Source organism: Lissotriton vulgaris, chromosome 9, assembly GCF_964263255.1.
Source record: "Lissotriton vulgaris chromosome 9, aLisVul1.2, whole genome shotgun sequence".
NCBI lineage: Eukaryota > Metazoa > Chordata > Amphibia > Caudata > Salamandridae > Lissotriton > Lissotriton vulgaris.
In genome coordinates, this window is record NC_141697.1 from 475,502,918 (window position 1) to 475,525,139 (window position 22,222).

Here is a 22,222-nt window from a genome sequence, read left to right on the forward strand (position 1 = left end):
AATTGCGCCTGTTAAGAATAGTGACCTAAACTATTCGAAGAATGACTCAAGGAGATTGGGTCTAAACTCCCCCGGAATTACACCAAAGGAAACAATGAATGTTTAATTTCCCAAAGAAACATTCTAAATATCACTTTTTGTAACCATTAAATTATCTTATTATTCACTTGTTCACAGATTGCGCCAAATTCAAACCTTTAAATAACCTTACTGGTCCTACCTGTAGAGTACGACCTACTCTACACATTAGAAGGGTGTGGCTGCAGAAATCCAAAACCTCGGAGAACAATCTTCCAGGAACTGCAAACTTCTCCACTGCAGCCTTTCAACAGAAAACGCCTTCTCAAAACGAACCTTCAGCTGGATACTACTCGCCTTCTGCAACAAGAACCAAAATGCTTCCCAAAGCTCTGTTTTCAAATCAGAGCATCAGGAGGAAGCTGCCACACCTTCAAAATCCCTAGAATAGTGAGCAAAAGGGCTTGGGCGTGGTCGCGTACGTTGACGTGACTACGCCCTGTGTTTTCTCCATACACGCGATCATTGGAAATGCCTACGCATCTTGCGGATGCGACCGCTTTCCAAATCTCACGCATCTGGCGGATGCGTTCAGGTTGCCGAACCTCATGCATCTCGCGGACGCGTGCAGGGTGCCAAACCTCACGCATTAGGCGGACAGGGGAGAATAAAGGGACATAAAGAGTACATGCACGCCATATATCACAGTGTTGCACAATTGTACCACCAACGCCCCCTTGAAGGAAAGCAATGTACCTTACCACACAAATGCCTAGGACATGAGACGTGACGTGCGGCGGGCCCTAGACCGCAAGCCACCCTAGTCCTGACAGTACTCCCCCCTTCCAAGAGCGATCTAGGGCCCGGCTTTGTAGGATGGAGGAGGTGGAAGCTGCGTAACAAACGAGAGGCATGTATGTTCTCAGCCGGTTCCCAGGAATCGTTCCCAGATCCATAACCTTTCCAAGATACCAGATACCAGATACCACAGTTTTGTACCCCTGCGTTTAGAGTCTAGTATCTTTTGTACCTCATATTCCCAATTGCCATGAACTAAGATCGGTGCTGGCTTGGGAATTATATTTTTAGCATGGTTTTAGCAAAGACGTATGAAACACAGGATGAATTCGTAAGTTCTTGGGAAGTTGTAGTTTATATGTCACTGGATTGACCTGACGAATCACTGGATATGGACCGATGAACTTGGGGTGAAATATGTTCTTATGTTTAAAATGTACGTTTTTTGTGGACAACCACACTTTGTCTCCTGAACCATACATTGGTCCTGATCGATGATGTTTATCATACTGCCTTTTGTACTCTTCCTTACTTTGTAGTAATTGTTTGTGAATTCTCTGGTGAACAGTCTGCATGAGTTGTACTGTGTCTTGTACTGCAGGTGCCTTACTCTCCTCTTTGGGCAATGTTAAAGAAATTGTTTTTGGTAAATATCCATAAAGAGCTTCAAAAGGGGAAGATCCTGTAGATGAGTGAGGTGATGAATTGTAGGCTATTTCGGCAATCCACAAAAATTCTAACCAAGACCGTTTGGAATCTGTTACATAGCATCTCAAATAGTGTTTTAATGATTGATTTAAACGTTCGGTTTGACCATCCGTTTGTGGATGATAACTGGTAGACATATTTGAAGTGATCTGTAGACATTGACACCGTTGTTGCCAAAATGTGGATGAAAACTGAGAGCCTCGATCTGATAACAATACTGACGGCAAACCATGTAGTCGCACTACATTCTCCAGAAAGATTTGTGCTAATTGTCCTGCCGTAGGCAATCGTTTGCAAGCAATGAAATGTGCGTACTTTGTTAGACTGTCTACAACAACCAAGATAACTGAATGCTGATTGACTTGCGGAAGATTTGTAATAAAGTCTAGAGAAATATGTTCCCATGGTTTGGTTGGTGTAGGTAATACTTGTAACAGCCCTTTTGGTTTACTGTGATCCGTTTTAAACCTTGCACAAGTCTCACAATTCTGAGCCATTTGAATTACATCCTTTTGAAGAGTTGGCCACCAGAATATTTTTTGTATCTTTTCTATAGTGTTTTTAGGGCCAGGATGTCCTGCCATCGGATGAGAGTGTAACCAGTTGAACACAGCTCTTTGTAGTTCTTTGGTTGGAAGATAAACCTGTTTTCCATGGAATTGTATTCCTTCTTTGATTGTTTGATTCTCCCCTTTATTTTCCCATTTTTTCCATTGAGAAAGAGGAAAGTTTTCATAAATATTTTCTAGGAATTGATCAGCAGACAACAGTACTTTATCTGGATCTATGATCGCCTGTGGAGCTCCTTCAAATCTATGCAAAGAGGAGTCTTTTCTAGAAAGAGCATCTGCTTTTTTATTATCTTGTCCTGGACGATAAGTTACTATAAAATCATATTCTGCAAAAAACATCATCCATCTTAACTGTCTTCATGTCAACATTCTGGCTGAACTCATGAATTGCAGATTTCTATGATCTGTATATACTGTTACTGTGAATTTTGCTCCCATTATATAATGTCTCCATTCTTTGAACGCTTCTAGAATAGCAAGCAATTCTTTTTCTGCGATAATATAGTTTTGCTCTGCTGAGTTCAATTTCCGAGACATGTATGCAACTGGGTGCATTTGGCCAGTTTTGGGATGTGTTTGAGAAAGAATGGCTGCTATTGCTACATCTGAGGCATCTGCTTCAATAATGAAAGGTTCATTAACATCTGGATGCATCAAAATTGGAGCTGCTGTAAATGCCTTCTTTAAATTCTGAAATGCATCATTAGCTTCTGGAGTCCATTCAAATTTCACCTTCTTTCTTAGTAATCGAGTGATAGGAGCAACCACTGCTGAAAAGTGATCAATAAAACGACGATAGAAATTCGCAAATCCCAAAAAGCATTGCACATCTCGAACAGAATTTGGAATGGGCCATTCAGCTACTGCTTGAATCTTTCTATCAGTCATTTTCATGCGCGTTGGTGTGAGAAGCACTCCTAAGAACTCTACTTCAAAAACATGGAAGTCACATTTAGTTAACTTACAATACAGATTATGTGCTTGCAGGGTTTTCAAAACTTGTTTAACATGTCCTTCATGTTTTTCCACTGAGTCCGAATAGATTAAAATATCGTCTATATAGACGATTACAAACAGGTCCAAAAATTCTCTTAGAACATCATTGAGGAAAAACTTAAAGGCTGCTGGGGCGTTGCAAAGGCCAAATGGCATTACCAAATACTCAAATAAGCCATATCGAGTTTTGAAAGCAGCCTTCCACTCGTCTCCTTGCCTTATTCGTACCAAGTGATAAGCCCCTCTGAGATCAAGTTTAGTATAAATCACTGCTGTCTTAACTTGATCTAAAAGGACAGGGATTAATGGCAAGGGATATTTATTCTTGATCGTTATCTTGTTCTACGCCCTATAGTCAATGCAAAATCTTAATTCGCCATTGGCTTTTGGAATAAAAAACAAAGGGGAGGCGGCTGGTGACTTAGAAGGGCGGATAAAACCATTTTCCAAATATTGATCTAAATAGTCTCTCAGATGTTGATTTTCCTTTTCCGATAAAGCATAAATTCTACAATTTGGTACACAAGATCCTGGTATGAGGTCAATCTGACAGTCATAACTATGATGAGGTGGGAGTTTTGCTGCCTTTTCTTCACTGAATACCTCTTGATATTCTTTGTAGACTATGGGTAATATCGCCTCCTTTTCTTCCGCAGTTGCTATTTGACTCACAGTTGGCTCCAAAGATTTTAGACAGGATGACTGACAAAAATCAGAGAGAAATACAAGTTCTCTTTTTTGCCAGTCAATCAAAGGATTATGTAAACAAAGCCAAGGCATTCCTAAAATAAATCCATATTGGGGAGCTTGAATTACGTCAAATTGCACTTCTTCTCTTTGTCTTTGTTTCTTTGAATCTTCACAAACCATAACCACCCTGGAAGTTTGCATCGTGACTGGCCCTCCAGACAAAATTTTCCCATCCACTGCTTGCACAATTTCTGGTGTTTCTTTTTTTTCACAGATGATACTTAGTCTTTGTGCAGTTTCTAGATCGACAAAATTTCCAGTGGCTCCAGAATCGATTAAGACTTCCATTTGCCAGATTTTTAGAGTTATTTGTATTTGGACAGCTAATCTAAAATGAGCTTTGTAATTAGACACACAAGAGTTTATGGAAGGGTAAGCGAAGGTACCCAAGAGATCCCCTTCTAAACATCTTGGGCAAATTAGTTTTCCGACGTCTGCTGCCTTATTGATATTAGGAGATTTAGTTTTTGGTTTCATCATGCAATCTTTCACAAAATGCCCTTTACGACCACAGTAAAGACACTGACCATTTTTTCGTCTGTTATCTTTTTCATCTTTTGATAAAGGTTGCCGGAGAGTTCCGATTTCCATTGGTTCTGAACTTGATTCGGAATGGGCAAATGGAGTTCGAGATCTTGGTTCATTCTTCCAACTTGGTTTTTCACCTCTTTCTTTATCTGATCTTCTTTCAGAGAGTCGATGATCTCGACGTAAGGTAAAATTTATCAAATCTGAACAAGCTGTTGGTTGTGGGTCAATTTGGGCCAGGACATCCTGTAACTCGTCTTTCAGATCTTGATAAAAGAGAGCAGCCCTTTTTTCTTCTGGACAGGAGGTTTCGGCAACTAGTCTATTAAAATGAGACAGATATGTAATGAGGTCTCTGCTTCCTTGTCTTAACTGTAGTAGTTCACGATCTGCAGATAGAGTGACTGTTCCCCTATCAAACACCTTTTCAAAGTCCTCAACAAAGCGTCTCCAATTATACAATAAAGCGCTATCTTGCCTAACTAATGGAACTGCCCAATTAGCAGCATCGTCAGACAGGTAGGAAATAAGGAACGCAATCCTAGATTGAGGGGTAGGAAAGGCTGTTGGTCTACAGGAATAAAGTAACTCAATTTGTGTTAAAAATGTTTGCACTTTCAAAGGGTCCCCCGAAAAACGTTCAGGAGAAGCTAAAGGAATTTGCGGTGGAACAGTGACTGAAATGTTAGTAGACACTCTAGCACCAGTATCCTGAACCTCATCAGGAAGTGGAGGACTCTGAAGTTGTATATTATCCACCTTTTCAGCCAATAACGTGGTTGCATTCATGGTTTCATTTAAATCAGCCTGCATCTTTACAATAACTGCCATCAAATCATCGATGGTGGCCATTATGGCAACTCAGACAGATCGGGAGGAAAAGAATTCGTGGGCTCACTATTCTGTCAGACGAGGTCTTCCTCAGAATCTGTCGAGTTGATATAAGGGCCCACCGCTCGATACCTCCAATTCTGATTGTAGTAAATACACAGAATATTGAAGTGATCAAGCGGGAGGAAAAGGGTGTTAGGAAGGGAACTGCAGGGAGGGAGATCTGAAAAGGAAAAGTTAACGCTGCAAGTTTTCATAATATTTTAGAAACTCTGCAACAAATTAAATAACAATAATAGCTTCTTAAATTAAAAGACTTTTTGACTTTAAATTTGGCCTTTGCTCCAAAGTCATCAAAAGTAACAATGTCTTGAATTGTGTATTCACAAACACATTTGCTTCACAGAAAATAAAGGACTCAATGACTCTTTACCTTGTAAATATCCTCTTTACATTGGTAACCACAAATGTCTCTATACCTTGTAAATATCCTCTTTACATTGGTAACCACAAATGCCTCTTTACCTTGTAAATATCCTCTTTACATTGATAACCACAAACCCAAAAACTGCACATGAGTTTAAACCTTTTCAGCAAAATAAATCCTTTTGCTAGTACACTGTAAATTGAATTGCGCCTTTTAAGAATAGTGACCTAAACTATTCGAAGAATGACTCAAGGAGATTGGGTCTAAACTCCCCCGGAATTACACCAAAGGGAACAATGAATGTTTAATTTCCCAAAGAAACATTCCAAATATCACTTTTTGTAACCATTAAATTATCTTATTATTCACTTGTTCACAGAATGCGCCAAATTCAAACCTTTAAATAACCTTACTGGTCCTACCTGTAGAGTACGACCTACTCTACACATTAGAAGGGCGTGGGTGCAGAAATCCAAAACCTTGGAGAACAATCTTCCAGGAACTGCAAACTTCTCCACTGCAGCCTTTCAACAGGAAACGCCTTCTCAAAACGAACCTTCAGCTGGATACTACTCGCCTTCTGCAACAACAACCAAAATGCTTCCCAAAGCTCTGTTTTCAAATCAGAGCATCAGGAGGAAGCTGCCACACCTTCAAAATCCCTAGAATAGTGAGCAAAAGGGCTTGGGCGTGGTCGCGTACGTTGACGTGACTACGCCCTGTGTTTTCTCCATACACGCGATCATTGGAAATGCCTACGCATCTCGCGGATGCGACCGCTTGCCAAATCTCAAGTATCTCGTGGACGCGTTCAGGTTGCCGAATCTCACACATCTCGCGGACGCGTGCAGGGTGCCAAACCTCACGCATTAGGCGAACAGGGGAGAATAAAGGGACATAAAGAGTACATGCAAGCCATATATCACAGTGTTGCACAATTGTACCACCAACGCCCCCTTGAAGGAAAGCAATGTACCTTACCACACAAACGCCTAGGACATGAGACATGACGTGGGGCGGGCCCTAGACCGCAAGCCACCCTAGTCCTGACAATATGTTTTGACCCAGTGTTGGGGTACATGACATATTCTTTACAAATTATTTGCTTTTCTGGCTGCTATGTGGTTTTTATTAAATAAACAGTGAAGAGAGAAAAGCATAATCCTCGTCTCCGTGTCCTTAATGGAATTGAAACTTACCATTACTATGCTAGGCAAATTTCAATTCCTAACTATAACATGTCTGAAACCTATGATTTTTTCAGTGAATTTTAAAGGTTTTTTAAATGCTAATTCCTAACTATAACATGTCTGAAACCTATGTTTTTGCAGTGAATTTCAAAGGTTTTGTAAATGACAACTTTTAAATGTATTAATAGTTATATTTATTTTTTAAATTACATTATAATTACATTATACATTACATTACAAAACATACTTTCTCAGAATGAATTACTTTAGTTTCAATACTTTTCAAATAGGCAATAGAATTTTAAGTACAGTAGTTACAGTTGTTGCAATGGGCAACACAATTTCAAACACAATGCAGCATTGAGCTAAAAGGGAATTTCTAGTTAAATGCAATTAGTTACTTTATGGATTACTTTCTAACCACAGTACTGGATCCTAGATTCAGACCAGGGACATCTCCTGTAAACAGTTGAGTAAAAGCGTTTTGGTTACAGTAGTGATTTTTAATGAATTTTATTGTATTTTAAAAGTTTACACTTAAAAACTTTTTCACATAGAATCACCAATGTTATCCTATGGGAGGAAATTCACTTAGCAGGTAAGTACTGTTATCGTTACTTTTTCTTACTCAGTAGTGGATCCTAGATCCAGCACTTGTGCAGCTCTTGTAAACAGTTGAAAGAATACGCTTAAGTCATACAGGCGATTTTTAAGGTATATTTGTAGTTTGTGAAAACAGACACTTAGAAACTTTTCTGGTGAAAACAGGACAATGGATCCTATGGAAGGAAATACAAGTTACTGGTTAGAATTCCTATTCAGGTTCAGTGCTGGGCTAAAAGTTGCAGCACTTGGTTCTCTCCTGATAACAGGTGAGGTAATCGGAATTCTTTGATTTTAGGTGAATATTTGAAAGTTCCAAAACTCCACAATCAGATGAATTTCCAAGTTAAACCAGTCAATGTTAGCCCATGGAAAGACATTCAAGTTACTGGTATGTATGTTTAGAATTACTTTTCAGGATCAGTACTGGGCTCAAAGATGCAGCACTGAAGTCTCTCCTGATAACAGGTGGGTAAATCGGAATTCGTAGTTCGGCTGATTTTAGAGGAATATTTGTAAGTTTCAAAAGTCGACACTTAGAAACTTTTTCAGCAAAAAGCAGGCAATGATGGCCTATGGAAGGAAATTCAAGTTACTGGTAAGTAGGGTTAGAATTACTTTTCAGGATCAGTACTGGGCTCAAAGATGGAGCACTGAGGTCTCTCCTGATAACAGGTGAGTAAATCGGAATTCGTAATTTGGCTGATTTTACTTTGGTCCACTATATATAGAGCCACTTTCCTACACCATCCCCTCCCTTCACAACTGTCTAAACGCACCCTGTGCCCATTTTAATTTGGGATATTAAGTCCCCTTGAATCCTCAGGGTGCCTGGGGTCCAAGTAGCCCACTAGGTACCTCCAGTAAGCGCCACAGAGCTGTGTTGCAGAGAGGTGTAAAAAGGGGCACGGCCTGGCCCACCTCTCTGCAACCTAGCTCCGTGGTGCTTACTGGAAGCACCTGGTGGGCTAGTTAGCCCACAGGGGCCCGCAGGATTGAAGGGGAATTATTTCCCCAGCTTAAAACACACCACAGGGCGTATTTGCACATGTCACCTCAGTCCGTGTCCCCTCCCTTCCCCCCTTTGTAAATGAGCTCAGTGGCACGTTTTAAGTTGGGGGATCAGGTCCCACTGAATCCTGAGGTCCCTGGGGGCCAACTAGCCCACCAGGTACCTCCAGTAAGCGCCACGGAGCTGCGTTTCAGAGAGGTGTAAAAAGGGGCGTGGCCTCAGAACACCTCTCTGCAACGCAGCTCCCTGGCGCATACTGAAGGTTCCTGGTGGGCTATTTGGCCCCCAGGGACCCCAAGTATTCAAGGGGAATTTTTTCCCTCCTCTGCAAATGCACCAGGGGGCGCGTTTGCAGAGTGGTGCAATGAGGGGGCGTGGCCTCTGGCCACGATCCTGTTTAAAAAAAAAGAGTTTTAAGAAGAGGGGCTGTGTAGCCCCCCTTCTTTTTCAAACTTTTTGGCCCTGGGGACCTCATCCCCCAAGGCCTGCCCCCAATTCTATTTTTTTATATGAAAAAATTGGGAAGGGGCCACGTGCTCCCCCCGACGCCATATTCTACCCCAGGGATCCTTCCCCCGGGGCATGGGCCTTTTTTAAAATATTTTTTGGGGGAGGGGGCTGCCTTTCCTCCCTCCTGTGGCAACTTATGGCCGCGGGGACCCCATTCACCAGGGCTGGCCTTTTTTTATTATTATTTTTTTTGTTAATTTACATTTTGGGGAGGGGGGCCACCTGGCCCCCCTCCCGGGCCACTAATAGCCCCAGGGATCCAATCCCCCAGGGCTGGCCCTCTCCGTTGGGGGCTGTGGGGGGTCCCCAATACCCCCACGGTCCCAGCCGGCTCCCTGCCTCCTGCAATCTTCTTTGCTATTTGGAAGGGAGAGCAGGTTTGCCTGCTCTCTCTTCCAAATAACAAAGCTGTTTGCTATGACATAGCAAACCACAGCGTCACCGGGGTGGGCACCTCGGGACACTGCAGGAGCTGGCCCTGGGGTGTGGCGGTCCCCTGGGCCACCACAAGGCACCAGGAGGGGGCCTCGTGGCCCCCTCCCACCATCTGCAAAGCCCCAGGGTGGTCCCCAGGGCTGCGGGGTCCATCACGGACCCCCCAATTTAAATATTTAGTGCCCCGGGAAGGTGGCATTCCCCGGGGCATGTTGGGGGCTTGAGCCCCCCCACACAGGGTTTTAAAAAAAATTAAAAAGCCCCTGGGGTGGTTGTCCCCAGGGCTGCAGGGGGGCAGTGTGCCCCCCGCAATCAAAATTTAATTCGAGCCCCGGGGGGTGGCAGTCCCCGGGGCTTGGGGGCCTTAGAGGCCCCCTCAATATTAAAGTATTAAGCCCCTGGTGTGCCCCCCGCAGTTATACATACTTTTGATCCGGGGTGGCGGTCCCCAGGGCAGTGTGGGGGGATTGGGCCCCCCACAATTTTTTTTATTCAAGATGCCCCCGGGATTTGACCCCCAGGGGGCTAATAACTAATATAGTGCGGGAGCCCGTGCTTCACTTTTTTTCCTCCCTCGGCAAGATCCGCGCACCCTGCACGGATTTTGCCGATTTAAAAAAAAAGAAAAAAAAGTAATTTTGGCCTTGGGGGTCCTTGTGGGATCCCCCGAACAGGCCTAGGGGGTCAGGGTATTTCTACCATGCCCCCTTTTTTTGTGTGCGTTTTTTTAATAGTTTCCTTGTCCCTCAGTTCTACTGAGGCACAAAAGGCTGCCAACACTTCCTGATTTGGAGTGTTGACAGCCAATTAGAATACAGCTCGTGCACGTCAGGGTGCGCTCAGGATGTGCGGATCCTGCACGGCCATAGATATATATGTACTTTTAAATGTCATTTTCTCAGGAACTACTGAACAGATTTACACCATTTAAGCAAAAGGCACAATTATGAACTAAGGACTACCGCTTTGCCAAATTTAGTACAATTCCTTTCAGCAGTTCGAGCTGCAGCTGCGTTGAAAGGTTCCTATGAAAAATTGCATTAGGAAAACACGTTTTGGGACCCCCTTTTTTCTCGGTCCCTGATTGACGAATCACCCCAAGACTTTCAGGATAGAAGCGGACTGGAGTGCCCCGCCAGTTTTAAAGATTTTGCGAAGATTCGTCAACTGGTACTAATGTTATTCCAAATAGAATGTTGTGGATTTCCTATGGAAAATAGGTCCTAACTATAACTACCTACCTTTGGGGAAATGCCAGTGCAAAAAGGGCCAATGGACCAACATAATCTAACTTTAGAAACATCAAACAAGGTGTGCATTACCAACAGGCCGTGTAAGTTCCAAAATCCTCCAAGTGGGAAACAAGAAAGCATTGTGCTCAAGTCTGTGTGTGAGACAGAGAGAGTCGATTCACCCAAATGGAATTACCCCCGGAAAATCCGCTGAAGGTGAACTCAGAAATAGAATTGAACCAAAAACAACAAAATGCTCTCAATTGAATGAGACAAAGCAAGACTTTATGCCCTATGAAAATCCTCAGACTTCAATCACCCTTGATTCTATCCCTGAATGAAGAAACATCACTTTGGGGAACTCGATCAACCCCGAAAGTAGACACACCATCAACAAGGAAGAAGAGAAGGCATGGAAAAGGCAACTCTTGAAGAAAGGCATAACCAACATCAAATTACCTGTCACAACCACCTTGTCATCCCAAGTGCTCAACCATACCGGGCGGGGCATAAAACTTCAAGAAAGTATGGAACATGGGACAGATAGGGTCCCTCATGTGCAAGCCGCCCACATGGACTGGGAGCGAGTGGGAAAAGAATGTCCCCAAACAGAGGCTGGACCATCTTCCACAGCAGGCCAATACAATGTACTCAAAGTGGTAGGAGGGAATGAAACAAACGCCATTTGGTTCATCTCAGAATACAGCTCTAAAGGAAGGTACGACGTCTTGAACTGAGGAAATATTTTGTGGCTCCTATCCCACATACCATCTCTGTCAGAGATAAGGACGACAGACCTGGAATCAATAGAGTTCATTAAAGGTATGGATCACTCGGCAGGAGAAAAAAGAAGAGCAACATGGACCACCTCAATAACTGTAAATAAAATTCTCCTGGAAAGTGCGATTTTAAAGTCTTGGGGGATAATCCTTGCTCCGTATACCAAACCAGGCTATCAAGATCCGTTAAACCCACAGCTTACGGGGGGAACTGAGGGGACTGGAAATAAACAAGTCATGTTGGTACTAAAAGGAGCAATAGGGCACTGCAACATGGACATAGTACAACAGCTGGTGGGACCGAGAATTTGTCTTAATCCCCTTACATTTCAGGAACGGGAAATTGATACAAGCTGGATCTCGAGAACCATAAATATTAAAAAGGATTGACGAGATCTCTGCTCCTCTCAGAGGGCCAACGCAGATGGGTTAGTAAGGCTTTGCTCCTGGAATGTAAATGGCTTCTTAATAAAATAGCAGATCTGGAATTTGCTACCTATGTCAGGGCCTTCAATATAGTAGCTCTGCAAGAAATCTGGGCATTGGAGCCGCCACATTTCCAAGGTTTTTTACGTTTCTACAAAGGAGCAACAAAGACTGCAAAATTTGGCCGCCTGCAAGGAAGTTTAGTCATACATGTTGCAAACACAATTACTCACACTGCCCGCACTTGTGGTCCTAAAACTCAATCATCATTAGCTGTAACCGTATCCTTTCCATCAAAAACATCTAAATATAAGGGCATTAAATGGTAAAACAGCTGAAGATAACCCTCCAGTTACTTTGTTCAGCTCTAACAGAACAAACTCAATACTGGACTGTACCTTTATCTCCCTATGTTTGTTTCAACGAATTGCATCGTTTCGGTTAGGCAAAAAAGGTGACAGCGATCATCAGCTGCAGGAAATAGAGCTAAGAACCATCACACCAGCATTTGAACATTGCCGGTGCCACAGGGGACATACACCACTATCGACTTAAAAAGAATAAAATGTACGTTAGCTGCTGACAGCAAGATGCTGGAAAATGCTAAACAGCACTTTAGTGCTGGAGCTGGAAAAGGGGAAGTTCAGAAATGGCTAGACTTCCTAACAATGATGGAAGTATACGCGTCCAAGATCAAACCATTTAACCAGCAAAGGTTCAGCAGCACGAAACCTATTTCGATTTCTTCAAAGCAAGAAATCAAGCTTGCAAAAAAACATATCTATCGATCTTGGAGACACCCCTGGCACAAGCCCAACGACAAATATCAACTGGAATTACTACGGAGACAAAGGGCAGATCTGAAAAAACTGAAAACGAATATCAACAGAGCCATGGAGGAGGAATTCTGGGTAAAAATATTTGCGGAGGTTAAACATAATAATAGCGCCAGATTCTGGAATACTATAAATCAATTCATCCATCCAATAAAAGACTCAATGACTCTTTACCTTGTAAATATCCTCTTTACATTGGTAACCACAAATGTCTCTATACCTTGTAAATATCCTCTTTACATTGGTAACCACAAATGTCTCTTTACCTTGTAAATATCCTCTTTACATTGATAACCACAAACCCAAAAACTGAACATGAGTTTAAACCTTTTCAGCAAAATGAATCCTCTTGCTAGTACACTGTAAATTGAATTGCGCCTGTTAAGAATAGTGACCTAAACTATTCGAAGAATGACTCAAGGAGATTGGGTCTAAACTCCCCCGGAATTACACCAAAGGAAACAATGAATGTTTAATTTCCCAAAGAAACATTCTAAATGTCACTTTTTGTAACCATTAAATTATCTTATTATTCACTTGTTCACAGAATGCGCCAAATTCAAACCTTTAAATAACCTTACTGGTCCTACCTGTAGAGTACTACCTACTCTACACATTAGAAGGGCGTGGCTGCATAAATCCAAAACCTCGGAGAACAATCTTCCAGGAACTGCAAACTTCTCCACTGCAGCCTTTCAACAGGAAACGCCTTCTCAAAACGAACCTTCAGCTGGATACTACTCGCCTTCTGCAACAAGAACCAAAATGCTTCCCAAAGCTCTGTTTTCAAATCAGAGCACCAGGAGGAAGCTGCCACACCTTCAAAATCCCTAGAATAGTGAGCAAAAGGGCTTGGGCGTGGTCGCGTACGTTGACGTGACTACGCCCTGTGTTTTCTCCATACACGCGATCATTGGAAATGCCTACGCATCTCGCGGATGCGACCGCTTGCCAAATCTCACGCATCTCGTGGACGCGTTCAGGTTGCCGAACCTCACGCATCTCGCGGACGCGTGCAGGGTGCCAAACCTCACGCATTAGGCGGACAGGGGAGAATAAAGGGACATAAAGAGTACATGCAAGCCATATATCACAGTGTTGCACAATTGTACCACCAACGCCCCCTTGAAGGAAAGCAATGTACCTTACCACACAAACGCCTAGGACATGAGACATGACGTGGGGCGGGCCCTAGACTGCAAGCCACCCTAGTCCTGACAATATGTTTTGACCCAGTGTTGGGGTGCATGATATATTCTTTACAAATTATTTGCTTTTCTGGCTGCTATGTGGTTTTTATTAAATAAACAGCGAAGAGAGAAAAACATAATCCTCACCTCTGTGTCCTTAATGGAATTGAAACTTACCGTTACTATGCTAGGCAAATTTCAATTCCTAACTATAACATGTCTGAAACCTATGATTTTTTCAGTGAATTTTAAAGGTTTTTTAAATGCTAATTCCTAACTATAACATGTCTGAAACCTATGTTTTTGCAGTGAATTTCAAAGGTTTTGTAAATGACAATTTTTAAATGTATTAATAGTTATATTTATTTTTTAAATTACATTATAATTACATTATACATTACATTCCAAAACATACTTTCTCAGAATGAATTACTTTAGTTTCAATACTTTGCAAATAGGCAATAGAATTTTAAGTACAGTAGTTACAGTTGTTGCAATGGGCAACACAATTTCAAACACAATGCAGCATTGAGCTAAATGGGAATTTCTAGTTAAATGCAATTAGTTACTTTATGGATTACTTTCTAACCACAGTACTGGATCCTAGATTCAGACCAGGGACATCTCCTGTAAACAGTTGAGTAAAAGCGTTTTGGTTACAGTAGTGATTTTTAATGAATTTTATTGTATTTTAAAAGTTTACACTTAGAAACTTTTTCACATAGAATCACCAATGTTATCCTATGGGAGGAAATTCACTTAGCAGGTAAGTACTGTTATCGTTACTTTTTCTTACTCAGTAGTGGATCCTAGATCCAGCACTTGTGCAGCTCTTGTAAACAGTTGAAAGAATACACTTAAGTCATACAGGCGATTTTTAAGGTATATTTGTAGTTTGTGAAAACAGACACTTAGAAACTTTTCTGGTGAAAACAGGACAATGGATTCCTATGGAAGGAAATACAAGTTACTGGTAACTATGGTTAGAATTCCTATTCAGGTTCGGTGCTGGGCTAAAAGTTGCAGCACTTGGTTCTCTCCTGATAACAGGTGAGGTAATCGGAATTCTTTGATTTTAGGTGAATATTTGAAAGTTCCAAAACTCCACACTCAGATGAATTTCCAAGTTAAACCAGTCAATGTTAGCCCATGGAAAGACATTCAAGTTACTGGTATGTATGTTTAGAATTACTTTTCAGGATCAGTACTGGGCTCAAAGATGCAGCACTGAAGTCTCTCCTGATAACAGGTGGGTAAATCGGAATTCGTAGTTCGGCTGATTTTAGAGGAATATTTGTAAGTTTCAAAAGTCGACACTTAGAAACTTTTTCAGCAAAAAGCAAGCAATGATAGCCTATGGAAGGAAATTCAAGTTACTGGTAAGTACGGTTAGAATTATTTTTCAGGATCAGTACTGGGCTCAAAGATGGAGCACTGAGGTCTCTCCTGATAACAGGTGAGTAAATCGGAATTCGTAGTTTGGCTGATTTTACTTTGGTCCACTATATATAGAGCCACTTTCCTACACCATCCCCTCCCTTCACAACTGTCTAAACGCACCCTGTGTCCATTTTAATTTGGGATATTAAGTCCCCTTGAATCCTCAGGGTCCCTGGGGTCCAAGTAGCCCACTAGGTACCTCCAGTAAGCGCCACAGAGCTGTGTTGCAGAGAGGTGTAAAAAGGGGCACGGCCTGGCCCACCTCTCTGCAACCTAGCTCCGTGGTGCTTACTGGAAGCACCTGGTGGGCTAGTTAGCCCACAGGGGCCCTCAGGATTGAAGGGGAATTATTTCCCCAGCTTAAAACACACCACAGGGCGTATTTGCACATGTCACCTCAGTCCGTGTCCCCTCCCTTCGCCCCTTTGTAAATAGCTCCGTGGCACGTTTTAAGTTGGGGGATCAGGTCCCACTGAATCCTGAGGTCCCTGGGGGCCAACTAGCCCACCAGGTACCTCCAGTAAGCGCCACGGAGCTGCGTTTCAGAGAGGTGTAAAAAGGGGCGTGGCCTCAGAACACCTCTCTGCAACGCAGCTCCCTGGCGCATACTGAAGGTTCCTGGTGGGCTAGTTGGCCCCCAGGGACCCCAAGTATTCAAGGGGAATTTTTTCCCTCCTCTGCAAATGCACCAGGGGGCGCGTTTGCAGAGTGGTGCAATGAGGGGGCGTGGCCTCTGGCCACGATCCTGTTTAAAAAAAAAGAGTTTTAAGAAGAGGGGCTGTGTAGCCCCCCTTCTTTTTCAAACTTTTTGGTCCTGGGGACCTCATCCCCCAAGGCCTGCCCCCAATTCTATTTTTTATATGAAAAAATTGGGAAGGGGCCACGTGCTCCCCCCGAGGCCATATTCTACCCCATGGACCCCTTCCCCCGGGGCATGGGCCTTTTTTAAAATATTTTTTGGGGGAGGGGGCTGCCTTTCCTCCCTCCTGTGGCAACTTATGGCCGCGGGGACCCCATTCACCAGGGCTGGCCTTTTTTTATTATTATTTTTTTTGTTAATTTACATTTTGGGGAGGGGGGTCATTGAGAAGACCGTCAACAAGCAGATGGCCGCCTTCCTCGAGACGAACGGATCCCTCGACCCCTCACAGTCTGGCTTCCGAGCCAACCACTGCACCGAGACCGCCCTCATCGCCGCCACCGATGACATCCGAGCCCTGATGGACAAGGGAGAAACAGCAGCCCTCATCCTCCTGGACCTCTCCGCGGCATTCGACACGGTCTGCCACCGCACCCTAGTACGGCGCCTCGGCAACATCGGAATCCAGGACAAGGCGCTGGAATGGATCATCTCCTTCCTCGACGGAAGAACACAGAGAGTCCGCCTACCACCGTACAAGTCAGAGGCCTCCGAAATCATCTGCGGCGTCCCTCAAGGATCATCTCTGAGCCCCACCCTCTTCAACGTCTACATGAGCCCCCTCGCGGCCATCGTACGCAAACACAACCTCAGCATAATCTCCTACGCCGACGACACCCAGCTGATCCTCTCCCTGACCAACGACCCCACCGCCGCCAGAGCCAACCTGCACGAAGGGATGAAAGAGGTAGCCGAGTGGATGACGACCAGCCGCCTGAAACTGAACTCGGACAAGACGGAGGTCCTCATCCTGGGCCCCTCACCCTCCGCCTGGGACGACTCCTGGTGGCCTCCCGCCCTGGGCACCGCACCCAAACCGACAGACCACGCACGCAACCTGGGCTTCATCCTGGACTCCTCCCTCTCCTTGACCAGGCAAGTCAACAACGTCTCCTCGGCGTGCTTCAACATCCTACGCATGCTACGAAAGATCTTCTGGTGGATCCCCACCGAGACCAGGAAGACCGTCACCCAGGCCCTCGTCACCAGCCGACTGGACTACGGCAACGCCCTCTACGCCGGTACCACCGCCAAGCTCCAGAAGAGACTCCAGCGGATCCAGAACGCCTCAGCCAGACTCATCCTCGACATCCCACGAACCAGCCACATCTCCGGACATCTGAGAGACCTTCACTGGCTCCCCGTCAACAAAAGAATCACCTTCCGCCTCCTCACCCACGCACACAAAGCCCTACACGACCAAGGCCCGAGCTACCTCAACAGCCGAGTCAACTTCTACGCTCCCAAACGCCACCTCCGATCAGCCAACCACGCCCTCGCCGCCGTCCCCCGCATCCGAAGAGCGACTACAGGAGGAAGGTCCTTCTCCTACCTGGCCGCCAAGACCTGGAACTCCCTCCCTCCCGACCTGCGCCTGACCCAAGACCACCTCTCCTTCAGGAAGAAGCTGAAGACCTGGCTGTTCGAGCAGTAGCGGCACCCCCCCCCCCCCAGCGCCTTGAGACCCTACGGGTATGTAGCGCGCTTTATAAGTGTCATTGATTGATTGATTGATTGGCCCCCCTCCCGGGCCACTAATAGCCCCAGGGATCCAATCCCCCAGGGCTGGCCCTCTCCGTTGGGGGCTGTGGGGGGTCCCCAATCCCCCCACGGTCCCAGCCGGCTCCCTGCCTCCTGCAGGAGCCGGCATTGGTTTTCCACATGGGGAGCAGCTAACATGCTCCTGTGGAAAAGCAATCTGCTTTGCTATTTGAAAGAGAGAGCAGGTTTGCCTGCTCTCTCTTCCAAATAACAAAGCAGTTTGCTATGAAATAGCAAACCACAGCGTCACAGGGGTGGGCACCTCGGGACACTGCAGGAGCTGGCCCTGGGGTGTGGCGGTCCCCTGGGCCACCACAAGGCACCAGGAGGGGGCATCGTGGCCCCCCTCCCACCATCTGCAAGGCCCCAGGGTGGTCCCCAGGGCTGCGGGGTCCATCACGGACCCCCCAATTTAAATATTTAGTGCCCTGGGAAGGTGGCATTCCCCGGGGCATGTGGGGGGCTTGAGCCCCCCCACACAGGGTTTAAAAAAAAATTAAAAAGCCCCCGGGTGGTTGTCCCCAGGGCTGCAGTGTGCCCCCCGCAATCAAAATTTAATTCGAGCCCCGGGGGTGGCAGTCCCCGGGGCTTGGGGGCCTTGGAGGCCCCCTCAATATTAAAGTATTAAGCCCCTGGTGTGCCCCCCGCAGTTATACATACTTTTGATCCGGGGTGGCGGTCCCCAGGGCAGTGTGGGGGGGATTGGGCCCCCCACAATTTTTTTTATTCAAGATGCCCCCGGGATTTGACCCCCAGGGGGCTAATAACTAATATAGTGCGGGAGCCCGTGCTTCAGTTTTTTTCCTCCCTCGGCAAGATCCGCGCACCCTGCACGGATTTTGCCGATTTAAAAAAAAAAGAAAAAAAAGTAATTTTGGCCTTGGGGGTCCTTGTGGGATCCCCTGAACAGGCCTAGGGGGTCAGGGTATTTCTACCATGCCCCCTTTTTTTGTGTGCGTTTTTTTAATAGTTTTCTTGTCCCTCAGTTCTACTGAGGCACAAAAGGCTGCCAACACTTCCTGATTTGGAGTGTTGACAGCCAATTAGAATACAGCTCGTGCACGTCAGGGTGCGCTCAGGATGCGCGGATCCTGCACGGCCATAGATATATATGTACTTTTAAATGTCATTTTCTCAGGAACTACTGATAGGATTTACACCATTTAAGCAAAAGGCACAATTCTGAACTAAGGACTACCTCTTTGCCAAATTTGGTACAATTCCTTTCAGCAATTCGAGCTGCAGCTGCGTTGAAAGGTTCCTATGAAAAATTGCATGGGGAAAACACGTTTTGGGACCCCCTTTTTTCTCGGTCCCTGATTGACGAATCACCCCAAGACTTTCAGGATAGAAGCGGACCGGAGTGCCCCACCAGTTTTAAAGATTTTGCGAAGATTCGTCAACTGGTACTAAAGTTATTCCAAATAGAATGTTGTGGATTTCCTATGGAAAATAGGTCCTAACTATAACTACCTACCTTTGGGGAAATGCCAGTGCAAAAAGGGCCAATGGACCAACATAATCTAACTTTAGAAACATCAAACACGGTGTGCATTACCAACAGGCTGTGTAAGTTCCAAAATCCTCCAAGTGGGAAACAAGAAAGCATTGTGCTCAAGTCTGTGTGTGAGACAGAGAGAGTCGATTCACCCAAATGGAATTACCCCCGGAAAATCCGCTGAAGGTGAACTCAGAAATAGAATTGAACCAAAAACAACAAAATGCTCTCAATTGAATGAGACAAAGCAAGACTTTATGCCCTATGAAAATCCTCAGACTTCAATCACCCTTGATTCTATCCCTGAATGAAGAAACATCACTTTGGGGAACTCGATCAACCCCGAAAGTAGACACATCATCAACAAGGAAGAAGAGAAGGCATGGAAAAGGCAACTCTTGAAGAAAGGCATAACCAACTTCAAATTACCTGTCACAACCACCTTGTCATCCCAAGTGCTCAACCATACCGGGCCGGGCATAAACCTTCAAGAAAGTATGGAACATGGGACAGATAGGGTCCCTCATGTGCAAGCCGCCCACATGGACTGGGAGCGAGTGGGAAAAGAATGTCCCCAAACAGAGGCTGGACCATCTTCCACAGCAGGCCAATACAATGTACTCAAAGGGGTAGGAGGGAATGAAACAAACGCCATTTGGTTCATCTCAGAATACAGCTCTAAAGGAAGGTACGACGTCTTGGACTGAGGAAATATTTTGTGGCTCCTATCCCACATACCATCTCTGTCAGAGATAAGGACGACAGGCCTGGAATCAATAGAGTTCATTAAAGGTATGGATCACTCGGCAGGAGAAAAAACAAGAGCAACATGGACCACCTCAATAACTGTACATAAAATTCTCCTGGAAAGTGCGATTCTAAAGTCTTGGGGGATAATCCTTGCTCCGTATACCAAACCAGGCTATCAAGATCCGTTAAACCCACAGCTTACGAGGGGAACTGAGGGGACTGGAAATAAACAAGTCATGTTGGTACTAAAAGGAGCAATAGGGCACTGCAACATGGACATATTACAACAGCTGGTGGGACCGAGAATTTGTCTTAATCCCCTTACATTTCAGGAATGGGAAATTGATACAAGCTGGATCTCGAGAACCACAAATAATCAAAAGGATTGACGAGATCTCTGCTCCTCTCAGAGGGCCAACGCAGATGGGTTAGTAAGGCTTCGCTCCTGGAATGTAAATGGCTCCTTAATAAAATAGCAGATCTGGAATTTGCTACCTATGTCAGGGCCTTCAATATAGTAGCTCTGCAAGAAATCTGGGCATTGGAGCTGCCACATTTCCAAGGTTTTTTACGTTTCTACAAAGGAGCAACAAAGACTGCAAAATTTGGCCGCCTGCAAGGAAGTTTAGTCATACATGTTGCAAACACAATTACTCACACTGCCCGCACTTGTGGTCCTAAAACTCAATCATCATTAGCTGTAACCGTATCCTTTCCATCAAAAACATCTAAATATAAGGGCATTAAATGGTAAAACAGCTGAAGATAACCCTCCAGTTACTTTGTTCAGCTCTAACAGAACAAACTCAATACGGGACTGTACCTTTATCTCCCTATGTTTGTTTCAACGAATTGCATCGTTTCGGTTAGGCAAAAAAGGTGACAGCGATCATCAGCTGCAGGAAATAGAGCTAAGAACCATCACACCAGCATTTGAACGTTGCCGGTGCCACAGGGGACATACACCACTATCGACTTAAAAAGAATAAAATGTACGTTAGCTGCTGACAGCAAGATGCTGGAAAATGCTAAACAGCACTTTAGTGCTGGAGCTGGAAAAGGGGAAGTTCAGAAATGGCTAGACTTCCTAACAATGATGGAAGTATACGCGTCCAAGATCAAACCATTTAACCAGCAAAGGTTCAGCAGCACGAAACCTATTTCGATTTCTTCAAAGCAAGAAATCAAGCTTGCAAAAAAACATATCTATCGATCTTGGAGACACCTCCGGCACAAGCCCAATGACAAATATCAACTGGAATTACTACGGAGATAAAGGGCAGATCTGAAAAAACTGAAAACGAATGTCAACAGAGCCATGGAGGAGGAATTCTGGGTAAAAATATTTGCGGAGGTTAAACATAATAATAGTGCCAGATTCTGGAATACTATAAATCAATTCATCCACCAAAATCATGATGGCATCTCTTCAAACATCGCAGAGGAAGATTGGGTCAAATATCTAAGTTTCCACTTCCAACAAAACAGTGAGCTCAGTGAACAGGATCAAAATAGTCAAAAAGAACTAGACCGCCACATAACCAACAAGGATGGGGCAGAAAGTAACACGATCAACTCTGGGAATAGAAGGGGAGGCTTATCACCTGAGGAATTGCAAATAACTCAAGCAACAGCAATTAAACGGCAGATAGGCAAGGGGAGGAGGGAAGGTGCCTCTGGCCCAAATGGAATACCACCAGCTTTATACAAACAGGAGGCAACCTACTGGGCAGAAGCACTGGAACCACTGTTTAGAGAAATTAGGATGCTAAACACCCTGCCTAAATCTTGGAAAGGGTCAATCATTTCCCCAATTTTCAAATCTGGTGAAAAGTCGGCCCCACATAACTAACAACTAGTGGCTTTATTAGACAGTGAGGGAAAATATTTTACTGGTACATTATTAGAGGATCTCCAGACATGGGCCACAGACAAATCTGCAACACCTTAACAACAAACTGGGTTTGTAAAATCAGTCGGGACTACAGCCAACATTCTAAGCAGGCAATGCTTATGGACAAGGCTGAAGACACACGGACACCTCTATACGTATGTTTTATTGACTATAAGGCCACATTTGATCATGTCAATCACACTAAATTATGGTACAAGCTGCACAGATGGGGGCTGCCACAGCCCTTATTAAATTTGCTAATAACCTTGCACACGGACACATGGCTGCAGGTGAAGTTGGGTGACTGAACTTTCCTGTCGAGGCGCAACCCACCGGTT